The sequence below is a fragment of the Mytilus galloprovincialis genome, chromosome 12 (assembly GCF_965363235.1).
Source record: "Mytilus galloprovincialis chromosome 12, xbMytGall1.hap1.1, whole genome shotgun sequence".
NCBI lineage: Eukaryota > Metazoa > Mollusca > Bivalvia > Mytilida > Mytilidae > Mytilus > Mytilus galloprovincialis.
Genome location: NC_134849.1, coordinates 10,036,295 through 10,049,481, shown reverse-complemented (window position 1 = coordinate 10,049,481; position 13,187 = coordinate 10,036,295). Strand labels below are relative to the sequence as shown.

Genomic DNA, 13,187 nt, shown 5'->3' with positions numbered 1-13,187 from the left:
TACATATATATATTATATATATTACTACAACTCGTCTAAACATCACCCAACAATGTTAGATCCGTAAATTCGCTTTCGCAATTTTTTGTTCTTCCCTCGCCGGGACTCGAACTCATGCTACTGATGTATCGTGACACCAAATCGCCTGCACTGTATCCGACGCGGTAGACCACTCGAATACCTTGGCTCCACAAATATAGTAAAGCTTTTAGTGGCCGGGTGTTACCTCTCCTCGTCAGTTTTAATCTAGCGTCGTAATATAGTATATCATATATAAGGCATGAAGATGAAATTGTTACAGATCAGCTGAAATATCTATTGTAACCGAATTGAAATTCAAATTAAAAAAACACTCTTCATTTTTTTGTAATTTAAATTGTTGAAATAGAACGAGCTAAACATTATTTAAATCTCACCTGAGTTTAATCAATAAATATCGACTCGGTAAGTTCTTATCTGCACATGCAGCTACTGTACCCATAAACAATAAAACAGATGTTTTTATCCTCATTGTTTTCAACACTTGAAATAACCAAATTTATAAAGTTATGTGATTAACACCTTGTAATGGGTCCTCCACAACTCTTAACTGCAGCAAGATTGCAGATTATTAGCATGAGAGAAGCAGGTATGTCGCTGTGACAATTTCATGTATTGTTGGTCTTCACCATTCCACTATAAGTCGTTTTAAGAATAAAAATCAGTCAACAAACGATGTTAAAGACCTTCCGAGATCAAGAAGACTTCCTTTAACATCTGCTAGGGAAAATCAAGCATAATGAAGGTTGGTCAGAAGGAAATCCGTGGCAAACAAAACAATCCTAAAAAGATAGTGGTTGCCATACAGGAGACTTTAAACAAGAACTGTTCGAGATCGACTCATCTCTACTGGTTATCATGCGATAAGACCAATTCGGGGACCTTTGCTTACGAACAGACATACAGTGGCCCGAATCCAATGTAGTGCAGATCTCGCCAAATTTGGAAATAAGCATCGTGGAGGAAGATTCTTTGTTCCAATGGAATTCGGTTTATCTTCCTTGGCCCGATCGTAGCCCGGATTTGAACGATATCGGGCATATATGGGACACTATTGGGCGTAAAATGCGCGAAAGGACACCCCAGTTCAAACACGTCATGCAATCAACAATGCCCTTCATCAGAAATGGTTGCAATTACCTCAGCAACAAATTAGTCGACTGGTGGCAGGAATCAGAAGACGTTTAGAGGCCGTTATACGTGTGAATGGAGACTGCACCAAAGACTTTTCTTTGGCGTATAACAATTAACCATGATGTAAACAATCATCTTAAGATTAATTTTGAAATGTCTGACATTGTAAAGTTCGACTACAATAAAAGTTGTAAAATGCATTCTTTTTTTGTACAAAAAATACTTCATTTTGTTATCAAAATTGTGGTTAGATAAAACATTCTTTTTCATTCATTTTTTATTCGTTTTGGTGCCAATGGTGTCATTAACTATGTTTCAATATTATTTTACAAATATATTATCATATTCTATCCAAAATAAGAGGCTGATTGTTCAAGGTTTAAAAAATCAAGGTGTTTTACTTTTTGCCATGTGTATATAACACTTACCGCAAACCCAAATGCTACATAATCCAGTTAAATAACCGGGTCCAGTATAACACCAAGGTCTTTTGAAGGCATCTGGCCTAGGATTTCTACAGTAGTTATGGTTTGGATAATAGTTTGTAAAATTATAATGATAGATATTCCAGTTTTCGCAAGTATATCCATATTCTGTTGTATTGGCTGTTCCATTGTATGTAACACTTTTATCCTTGTTATCATAGCAGTTTACATCTACAATTATTTTTGAAATAAATTTAATCATTTCTTATACCTTCGAAGATATCGTTCATGGTTGATTAATTTTATATTCATCTACAAAATTATTAGGTGAACATTAAAATAATTGACAAAGCAACTCTGACTAATAAATGCTATGTTGATGGCGCAACCTCAGAAATAGATGGCATTACACGCCAAAAGTGCGATGGTATAACACGATAATGTAACAGTAATGGGGTTCAGGCAATGGTTCCCGTTTATTTTGGGGTTCTTTTTAGTTTTCTGTTAAATGTTTTCTTTGTAAATAAAGCCATTGTCACTCTCTTTTGAATTGTTTCACACAATCCACGTTTAAAGTCGTACGGTTATCAGTTGCATACAACATTGACAATACCACATCCTCTTATTTCTTTTTTTAAATACGACAGTTATTTAAAACGAGTAATGGTTACATATTTCATAAACTACTTTATGCATCTGTAATGCAGTGGTAGTCATTGTTGCTTTATTATACATTTGTTTTTCGTTTATTGTTATGTATTAGAATTCATGCTGTTTTTCCTCGTTTGAATTGTTTTACACTGTTCGTTTTCATGTCATCTGGTATTTAAAAGCATACTATGCGGTTCTCAATGCTCTTCAACTTCGTACCTTATTTGGCCTTTTTAACTTTTTTTGGATTCGAGCGTCACTGATGAGTCTTTTGTAGACGAAACGCGCGTCTGGCGTATATACTAAATTTAGTCCTGGTATCTATGATGAGTTTATTTGTAGCAATTGCTCCGTGTTATAGGACATACGTTAACCTATAGTTGTTTACATGTTTACATAAATTACTGGTAGTATTTCTGAGTTATATAAAAAAGATTTGCAGGACTTTAATCTGTAAAATTTCTTCTATGCTTAGATTGTCATTAGATGTGTTACAACTGAGGAATCAAACTTGATGGTGAGAGTAGACTTAAATAACAAATTTCAATAAAGGAAGATACTATTGGTACAGTGCAATGTAAAATATGTATCAATATTAAACAAAGAATCAAATTTGATCATTAAGTGTCTGAATATTAATTTGGACATTAAGAAATGACAGTTTTTTTTCAAATATGTTTAGATTAATCAATAGATAAGTAGCACATTCTCAAGCACATGATTCTTTTTTGTTTGTGTTCAGGCTCCGATAAAACTTTGGCGATTCAACCCGAACATAACTAATAAGCATCCATATTTCGATCAGCAGTCACAGAATATATAGTCACAAATATATCGTCATTGATTATGAACTAACCCGTGGAAAATTACGATCCTGATATAGCAATACTGTTTCTGGATATATTATGGAGTCTTCGATACAAAAATGCACATAACATCAAATTTTACTCGCAAAATTCGATTTCCGAAAAGCACCCTTATCCACGCAGTTTGTTTCACAGCATCGACTGAACCTGGGTAATTTCGTATAAAAGTGTTTTAGACATGTATATTCTTTGCAGTTTCAGTAATATATATCTGGGTTTGATACCAGCATTAAAAGAGTTTGAATTTCACTGAACTGTATAATTATTCGAATATTGACACAACAATTAAAGTAAGCTATCATCGCTTTTCCCCTTAAATCGCTATGAAGAACCCCATAAAACTAAATTCATTTGCATGAGAATGGCTTTTGCAATGATAAGAGATCTATATATATGGAAAAGAAAAATCAGTCTGCATTCCAAGTATTCAGAACATAACCCGGATCATGACAACAACTGTTTTTGAAATAATTGCATGAACCAATATTAGTTCCAAAAAATGTCATCTTTAATGATCTGACCACAGTATTGTAGCTAAATTCTTACTAAAAAAAGTCCGTTTTTGGTTTGGTTAGCTTTTGATGTGAATGACGACATGTTTGTGCTTTGTATAGAATAATACCATAACAGATTGGATGTGAAATATCTGAAGGTATACGATATCTGCACGTTGATTTATATTTACGAATCGTGTCCTTGTACCGATGATTACATTTGGTAAATGTTTTGACTTGTTAGTGATATCTAAAACACTGGAGTTTCAGTAACACCGAGATTTCCGCCGTTAAAATCAAAGACGTTGTTACATACATTGGCAAATCGAACAACTTGAGATATATAAACACCTTATTAAGATGGTGACAAGGGAACAATCTAAACAAGTATTATAAATAACAGAAAAGAAAAATCATTACAGGTCCGCAATATGTGGTGCACAGATAGTCCCCATTAAAATTATCCACGGCTAACAAATGTTATCTAGTTAAAACTTAAGTGCAGTTAACAGGGGCGGATCCAGTCATTTTAAAAAGGGGGTTCCCAACCCAGGACAAAGGGGGGTTCCAACTGTATGTCCCCATTCAAATACATTGATCGTCTAAAAAAAACGGGGGGTTCGAACCCCCGGAACCCTCCCCATGGATCTGCCACTGGATAACGTATCAAAGCAAGTCTAGTTCTATTGTTTGTTATTACAAAATTACACGAAAGAATATGTTTATTCGCATTCTGACTTTTAGGCCTATTCTATAAGTTGTGTGAATTGTTTCTTAATGAGATTTTGCGCCAAAGTGCTATATACATGTAGGGTTGTAAATCAAAATATGTGTATCGAGTATTTAATCTTGATTTTTTAAGTTATTTAAAGGATAAGGCGCATTTGTTCATTGCTTGTCTAAACTCAAACGATACTGCAGTTTAAAGTTTTATATATATTTTTTTAATCTTACCGTATATTTTATGTACAGCTAAAACTGAAATGTCTTTACAACAGAAAAAAATGCATTCAAATATAAACAAACTTTGACTTTGAAGTATTAAGGAAGTCATGTCTGTGTACAATTACAATCTCAAACTGTTATCTATATATTTTAACAGTTTTATATAAACACGATAAATCTAGAGATAAAGTAACCTCACACTCATCCACTCTTCTAAATGTTTTATCATGTCTCGGCTATTAGCTTGTTTTACAATTTCTCCAGGCTCACTGTTTATTGGTCTAATATGCTTAGGGAACTTTAATTTGTTTTTCATACACTATATGGAATAGGTCTATATTAAGAGCATGGAATGATTGTAAGGTGTATATATGTCTTTCTGACGAGTTAATCTGACCTCGGTCTAATTTTCATTGTTAATTGATCAATGTTTAGTTTTCCTGGTTAAGTATGTTTCTTAGATGTGCAAAAAATCAACAATACCTAAAGCATATATAGTGTATGGAATAATTTTAATGTGTACATGACTATTGTATTCTAGTGTGGTTTATCTGAGCCTGACATCATTTTCTATGATCAAGTTAATTTTATGTGATATCAAATATACTTGTGGATTTTAACATGTGTGTGAGCGCTGAGCCATATATACCCACAACCTTGGACAATGGCGTACATTGAATCCGAAATACAATAGAACAAACTACTAAAAATAAGTTGCAGTTGACTCAAATGATCGGTACGAAACACAAAAACCACTAAGATAAAAACAGTAGACAAAAGCGCCGAAATAATAGAATTCGTAGTTAATGAAATCAAGTTCAAAGGCTATCTAATTACAACTAGTTATTGAGGCATGTTCCCCAGAACAAAAGATGCACATCTTAATGTATCAAAATTGATTGATCGTGTGCAGAATAGTTTAAAAAAGTTATTAAAACATTACAAAACTTTAACCACAGAGTGAATGTTTGTGGAAACCGCCGTCGACGACGAGGACGAAGACGCAAACAACGGAATGAAGGATCGCTATGATTTGTTTTTCGACAAAAGTCGTAGGCTCGACAAAAAGGGAAATATGACATAAAAGTAAGACTGAAGCACTTTTCTGGATTTACCTTCATCTTGAACGCTCAAATCGTAACATTTGAACGCCAAGGATGAATAAAGGGATAATAATTAAAAATAAAAACATAATATGCATTATATCATATATGTTAGAAATTCGAGTATTGGTTTATAGATTATTTTAATGAGCTCGTATGTAATATCAGTCTCATACATTATATTCCTAAATTTTGCTGGAGGTCCAATAACTGCAAAGGATTTTATAGAATAGCCATCTTTTTGGGATCATTGACGTAGCATAAATAGTATAAAATTTTCCGATCTTTTTTATGAAATTTAAAAGGGAAACATTGATTAACTCTGATTATTTGAGACCATAGAAACGACAGTGTCCTAGTATTTATAAACTTAAATATAAGAAGGTATAATTCAACCGTCAAATTGGGCATCAATCTACCACACAACAAAGATTTATGTATGGCCTTAAACAATGAGCAAGAGTCAAGCTCTTAATTGCTTCAAACAAAATGTAGTAGATATTATATTAACAAACACAAAACACTAGGATAATAAAATTTAAAGCTAAATACAACCACTAATGAGATTCCACATTTAGAAATGAGAGGCAAAAGATATCAAACTCGTAGATATAAAACAATACAAAAAAGAGGATGTGGTATGATTGCTAATGAGACAACTCTCCACATGAGACCAAAAGTACAGAAAACAACTATGGGTCACCGTATGGCCTTCAACAATGTGCGAAGCCCATACCGCATAGTCAGCTATAAAAGGCCTTGAAATGACAGATGTAAAACAATTAAAACGAAAAAACTAACTACAACCACTGAATTACAGGTTCTGACTTGGGACAGACACATACAGACATTGCCATGGAATAACAAAACAAAAAGCAACAAAAACAAAATCGACAGTACACTAACAAGCAATTCCGAACAGACCGGTGATAAAATTTGCAAACTGAAATTTAAAGGAGGTTAAAAAATTTCGAGATACATTTGGTACTTTATAACCTCGCTTTAGCGTTGAAAGAGCGAACAGAATAAATAAAACACAGTTTAGTATCCCTTTGCTTTAGACCTTTATTGAGCGCGTGAAGGGGTAAATTGTGTAGAATCAATGTCTCATATCCCTTCGTTTCCTATTTTAATATACAAAACGCACAATAATTATATAACTGGGTTTGTTTTCGTGAAATAGAGCCGTGGTATACTGTTTAGCGCATCGGACTACAAATACAAAGGGTCCTGATTCGATCCCCGTACCATTTGCGAGTATGGTTTAGAGAAACAATGATAGTCCGTCGAAAGGAGACGATAAATGTCTGACCTTAGTTAAGAGAGAGCAATATATCTGGCACGTAAAAAAGGACCCTTGTAGTTTTCCAAAAAGAGCAGATAAATGCCGCTACAAGGCAGCACTCACACCAGCATAGTGGAAAGGATTAATATAAGTTGATATAACTTGTTTCCCAATCCACTATAAATAACTTTAAACTAACTGAGTTTTTTTTCCTATTCTTGAGTGGCAATTTCTAGCTGTAACTTTTTGAACACCTTAGCTGGCTTCCTGTACAAGTGAGAACGTTTTAGCCACTTTTAATACACGGAAGTCCAGTTGATTCCAAGAAAACAAATTGAGATGATTTTACAACAATATTTTTATAAAAAGTTTACTTTAAATCTTGAAACAGAAATTACAAATATAGCAGTCATTGCCGTATATTCTCAGTTTACAATATTGTAATCACACTTGTACTTTGTTCTAGTAGCCATGGCCTTATATACCCAGTTAAACTTTTGTAAGGACAATTGTCCATTGTTCGAGCAGTCATTGGCGTCTAGTAGTATAGACTCAGTTGAAAATATAGAAAGGATACTTGTCCATTGTACTAGCAGTCATTGCCGTATAGCACCAGCGTATCATATTGTAAGGACACTTGTCCATTGGTTCTAGCAGTCATTAGCGTATAGAACTAGCGTACCATATTGTACGGACACGTGTCCACTGTTCTAGCAGTCATTGCTGTATAGAACCAGCGTACCATATTGTAAGGACACTTGTCCATTGTTCTGGCAGTCATTGCCGTATAGACACAGCGTACTATATTGCAAGGACACATGTTCATTGTACTAGCAGTCATTGTCGTATTGAACCAGTTTGACATGTTGTAAGGACACTAATGTCCATTTTTGAAGAATAAGTGTGAATCACTACCGGTTGGTATTTATTGTTTTTGTTATGTTATTGGGTTGTTGTCTTATAGGCATAGACCCACATCTCATTACATTAATATATTGTTTCAATTCTTTATAAAATTACCAACCATGTATCACGTTCCAAAACTCTAGCAATTATTTCAGACTATAAATTACAATCTAGTTGTTTTTTGTTGTTAAATGCAGATTGAAGTTATTGTATCTACGTTTGTTCATTCAAGGTGATCCTTTTAATAATAAACATCATTTGCCTCTGTGGTAAATGGAGAATGCTGTTTGAGATGTTTTTGTAAGATAACAGACATTTAAAATAATTTATTGAATGTTGGTATTTTACGCCACTTTCAACACAAATCTTCTAGGATTATAGTAAAAACTGACACAATGACAACCTTCAGTTTATTATTTTTATTAAAATAGTTTAAACTGGTTAAATATGAAAAACAAGAAATCAATATTAAAAGACAATACTTGTATTTAAAGCAGTTAGGGATATGGTTCCTCACCATTTAGAAGGAAAACTTTTTTTTTACGTTCAGTTGATGAAAAACTATTAAATCTTCCAAAGCCTAAACATTATTTTAAAGAAAACATTGATATCTTCTGGTTCTCAAATATGGAACAGTTTCCCAAATGAAATAAAGACGAGTGATACAAAATAATGTTACAATTTGTTCATATATTGTGCAAATAAGTATGCTTTTTCATCAATGGCTATATAAAATTGCTTATTGTGTATAAAACGTTATAATATTGTATGTACTTGATAAATATGTTATCTTTATTTTAGAGGATGCTCGGGAAGATAAGTTTTAAGTCTTATACTCTTGAAATAAAGATTATTTATTTGTTATTCATAGCGTCTAGTCTTAAAACAACATAAAAAGACAAAAAAGTAAAATAAATAAAAAATGTATAAAAATGAGGTGATGTGGTATGAATGCCAATAAGACAAGTGTCCGTCTCAGAGTTAGAATAAAGTGATCGTGACCAGTTATATGTCAACGTCAACAATGCTGAAAACCCCATATCGTGAAGTCGGGCGTAGACAAGAATATGTGAAACAATCTAAACGAGTACTACAATGGGTGTCGCATTTGGAGCAGGATCTATTCACCCTTCAAGAACCCCTGCGATAACCCGGGATGGTGGTTGGCTTTGTGTTGTTCAGTATTTATTTTCTAGATATAGTATAATTTCCAATACAACTCTCCACAACAGATAAAATGACAAAAATGACAAATGTAAGTAACCGTACGACCGTCAACAATGAGCAAAGCGTATACCGCATAGTCTATGTTGTTTTTGTGTACTGTATGTCTTGTCGTCGTTTCTTAGTTTGTTTGTCATTGTATTGTAGGTTATTTTTATATTGAGATTGAATATCCAGTTGGTATCTTTCGCATCTCTTATGCAACAAAATAATTTACAAACAAATCAAAATATGACAGACATGTACCAATGACAACCAGTGACAGTGCAACAGACGCTAGACCTTTGACATGCATGTAAAATTGTAGTGGGGTTTAACATGTGTTGGAGTGCTCGACCCTCACCACAACTTGGGACTATGACGTGCAATGTAACAGCACTACAAAACAACTGCTATGAATCATTTGCGATTGACTTAACCATGTTAACTTACTTATAGTATTTGAAGTTAGAGAAAGCTTGTGCAAAGTAAATTACAACTTGTAAATAGACAAATGATAGAGCATGTCAATTCTCAATTTTTAACATAAATATACGAAAATATAATTAAAATGTCAAAACAAACTACATTGCGAGCACGTTTTTGGTCACTTTTAATACACAAAGTCCAGTTGGTTCGAAGAAAACAAATTGTGATGATTTTACAACAATATGTTTATAAAAAAAAATGACTATCAATCTTTAAACAAAAATTACTAATGAATAAATTAATAAGTCTCTATATTTACCCATTTCAAAAATACAATAATTCAGTTAATCTAAACAAATAGTAATGATTTGTTTTTATTTGATTATTTTACAAAGACAATTCACTGATTAGATGTGATAACTTAAATGTCAAGCAACTATCTAACATAACTGTCATACTTGACTTTATACTAATTTGTACAAGTGAGCAGTGTTCTTCTCGTTTGCTACAAGCAGCTGATTTTTACTTTTATGGTAAAATACAGTTGTCGGACTTTTCAGACCATCTTTGGCAGAAAGTAACTGTTTGTACCTTTTACCATCATCAGATAAAACTACCAATTTATCTTTCCAATCAACAACATAAATGTTCCCGTCTTTGTCTACTGTTATACCCCATGGCCTTTGAAGTACTTTGGTGTCTTGGAATGTCCAAAGAATTGTACCTTTAATATTACAACATGTCACTGTGTGTTCATCTCTGTCTGTGACATAAAATTTATCTTTAAAGTTGGCAATGTTGGCAAACTGGCCTAGGTTACACTGTAGAATTGTGGCCGTGACACCGTTTGTAAGATTTGTCATTTGTACACCGTCTCTCCTTGCGCAGTAGATTAGATTATCCTCTATGTATACCATACCATCAACTTCAGAATTAACTGGTATAGTCTTAATGATTGATTTGTCTTTAATGTCGACGATGTGTATTACATGTGGAGCTGAGCCTCCGGGTGAGATGGCTATGGTTTGACTGTCGATAGCTGCGAGACCGTGGAGTGAGGATTTGATCGGGATTTGAAAATCGAGTTCTCCGTTCTCACTAATGACGGTCACGCGATCCTTCAAAAAGTCTGAAAACACCGACTTTCCGTTGTCTAGTAAACAACAACCTTCTGTTTGTTTGACCTGTGTGTTTATTGCTTTTTGTAAATCCAAACTGATTTCCTCTATGCTTTTACTGAGAAATGGGTTAATCTCCACTGTCACGTGACCGAAACTGTTTGTGATTAGCGCCAAATTCTCTATGGCGGGATCAAGATTGAAATTGATTCTTATTAAGCCATCTTCACCATCATTAATGATAGAATTTACTGTTTTATCCATTTTATCAAGTTCTGCTTCTGTTGACTTTATAGATAAGAAACCTTGAAGATCTATAGCGTCCTTTTTGATTTTATCTATTTTAGATTGTTGTTTTACAATGCTTCTTTCCATTTCGTTTATGACACCATTTAAATCACTGCTCTTTTTCTTTGCTTTATTCGTCACTTCAAGTAATTCTTTGGACATGTGGTCCTGTATTTTATCCAAATGTTCATTTATCTTAATTCTAGCCTGTTGAATTTCTCTTTCAATTCTCGTTTTCCCCTCGGAAATAACAGAGACGCTTGTTTCATTTTCTTTCCGGATTTGTTTGATATTTTTCGCAGCAAGAACTATACCATTCTCAATCTTTTTGAATACGACGGACCCTTTAAAAACACGCACAGCATCATCCAATGATATGACTTCTTTACATGATTTGTGAATTTCAGCGATACATTTAGTACAACATGGACTATCATGTTGTGTACAGTATTTGACATATCTCTCCCGATGTTGTGTACAAAGATCTAGGTCTGAACCAACTGGTTTAACAATTTTCGTTTTTTTCGACGACATTTTCCAGTACAATCGCCTAATATAAACCTCCTTTACGAGTACTATATAAGGGGTTTATAGCCACTTCTTTTGTTCAAGCGTTTATCCTGCAATTAATATGATAAATTAAATAGATATCTATGAACATATGACTTTAACGGAATATACTTACAGGTACACAACCATATGTCACCGTACGGCCTTCAACAATGAGCAAAAATCATTCCAGTGTCAGCTATGAAAGACTCGAAATGACAAATGTAAAACAACTCAAACAATGAATAAAAACAAATATGATATACAGCAAAAAACGGCAACCACTACATTAGAGGCTCCTAACTAGGGACAGGCATATGCAAAATGTGGCGGGGTTAAACATGTTTAAGGGCGCCCAATTAACCCATTCACAATAAAAATGAGAATGGAAATGGGAATGTGTCAAAGAGACAACAACGCGACCAAAGATGCATGTTTTCTGAAAGTACGTTTTGATAAGGAATACGCAAGAAAAAGCGTACGTAGTATATAACTTAATGAAGCTAGTCATCATATTAAGTTCCATGCAGGTTCCTTAAAAGAAATCTAAACCAGAAAAATAAGCCGGTTCTAGGAAATTAGTAATTTAATAATTATAATCATTTTATATTATATATTTATATTCAAACCCTCACACATCTAAATTAATATGATGTTTATTGGCATTAGTTTATGTGAAATGTTTGAATACTCCTTAAACACAAGTCTATAGTTTCGGATGTATGCAACATCGAATGTAAACATCAACGTTACTCCTTTATTTTTTATATCGTGAACTTCGTGTGATCCTGTCACGTGTGTCTGTCGGTGGTCGCTGTCTGTTTACTCATTTTACACACATTACTAGTCTATTATATAAATCATGACGTTGTTTTTTAAATTGTTTCATATTCTGTTATACCCACCTATATGGTATGAGTATTGCTCATTGTTGATGGCCGTCATACAGTCACTTGTAATTTTTCATTATATCTTTGTTCCTTGGTCTTTATGGATATTGTAGTCTCATTGACATTCACGCAGCATTTCCTTATAAAAAAATCTATCCGTAAACACTATTTGGTAAAAGGCATCTTTTCCATTCTAAATTTTATCTTTCAGTAAAATTACAAATGCAAAAAAAAGATGTGGTATGATTGCCAATGAGACAACCGTCCACGAGAGACCAAAATGACACAGAAATTAATAGCTATAGGTCACCGTACGGCCTTCAACAATGAGCAAAGCCCATACCGCATAGTCAGCTATAAAATAAAATAAAAGGCCCCGAAATGACAATGTAAAACAATTGAAACAAGAAAACTAACGGCCTTATTTATATAAAAAAAAAATGAACGAAAAACAAATATGTAAGACATAAACAAACGACAATCACTGAATTACAGGCACCTGAGGCACATACATCATGTGGCGGGTTAAACATGTTAGCATGTCTGTGATTTACAACGCACTATAACAAGTTAAAACACAGAATTCGCCATTTGTATATATTTATATATGTATGTTTACATTTATACAATTGATACTATTCAGCTATAGATTTTGTCAACCGATCGATGGAAAATCTTACAATAACAATAAATTTTTAGGTAAAATCAGGTGTTTTTTTAATACACAAACATGATGAATGAATATTATTTGTATTTACCTTGAATGTTTCAGTTATAAACACCACAAATTGTTGTAATCAACCTAGCAACTGAATAACAATATCCAAACAAGTAAATATAACTTACTGGTCTATATATAGAG

General features: G+C 33.4%; 1 long non-coding RNA gene across 1 annotated transcript; it reads right to left on the bottom strand.

Annotated features, from left to right (window-relative positions):
* Nucleotides 1–8,252: 8,252 nt before the first annotated feature.
* LOC143055671 (uncharacterized) lies at nt 8,253–13,187 on the bottom strand. Its single transcript, XR_012972122.1, has 2 exons — nt 13,084–13,187; nt 8,253–11,506 (listed from the first exon to the last, which is right to left on the bottom strand). It is a non-coding gene; the product is annotated as an uncharacterized LOC143055671 (long non-coding RNA).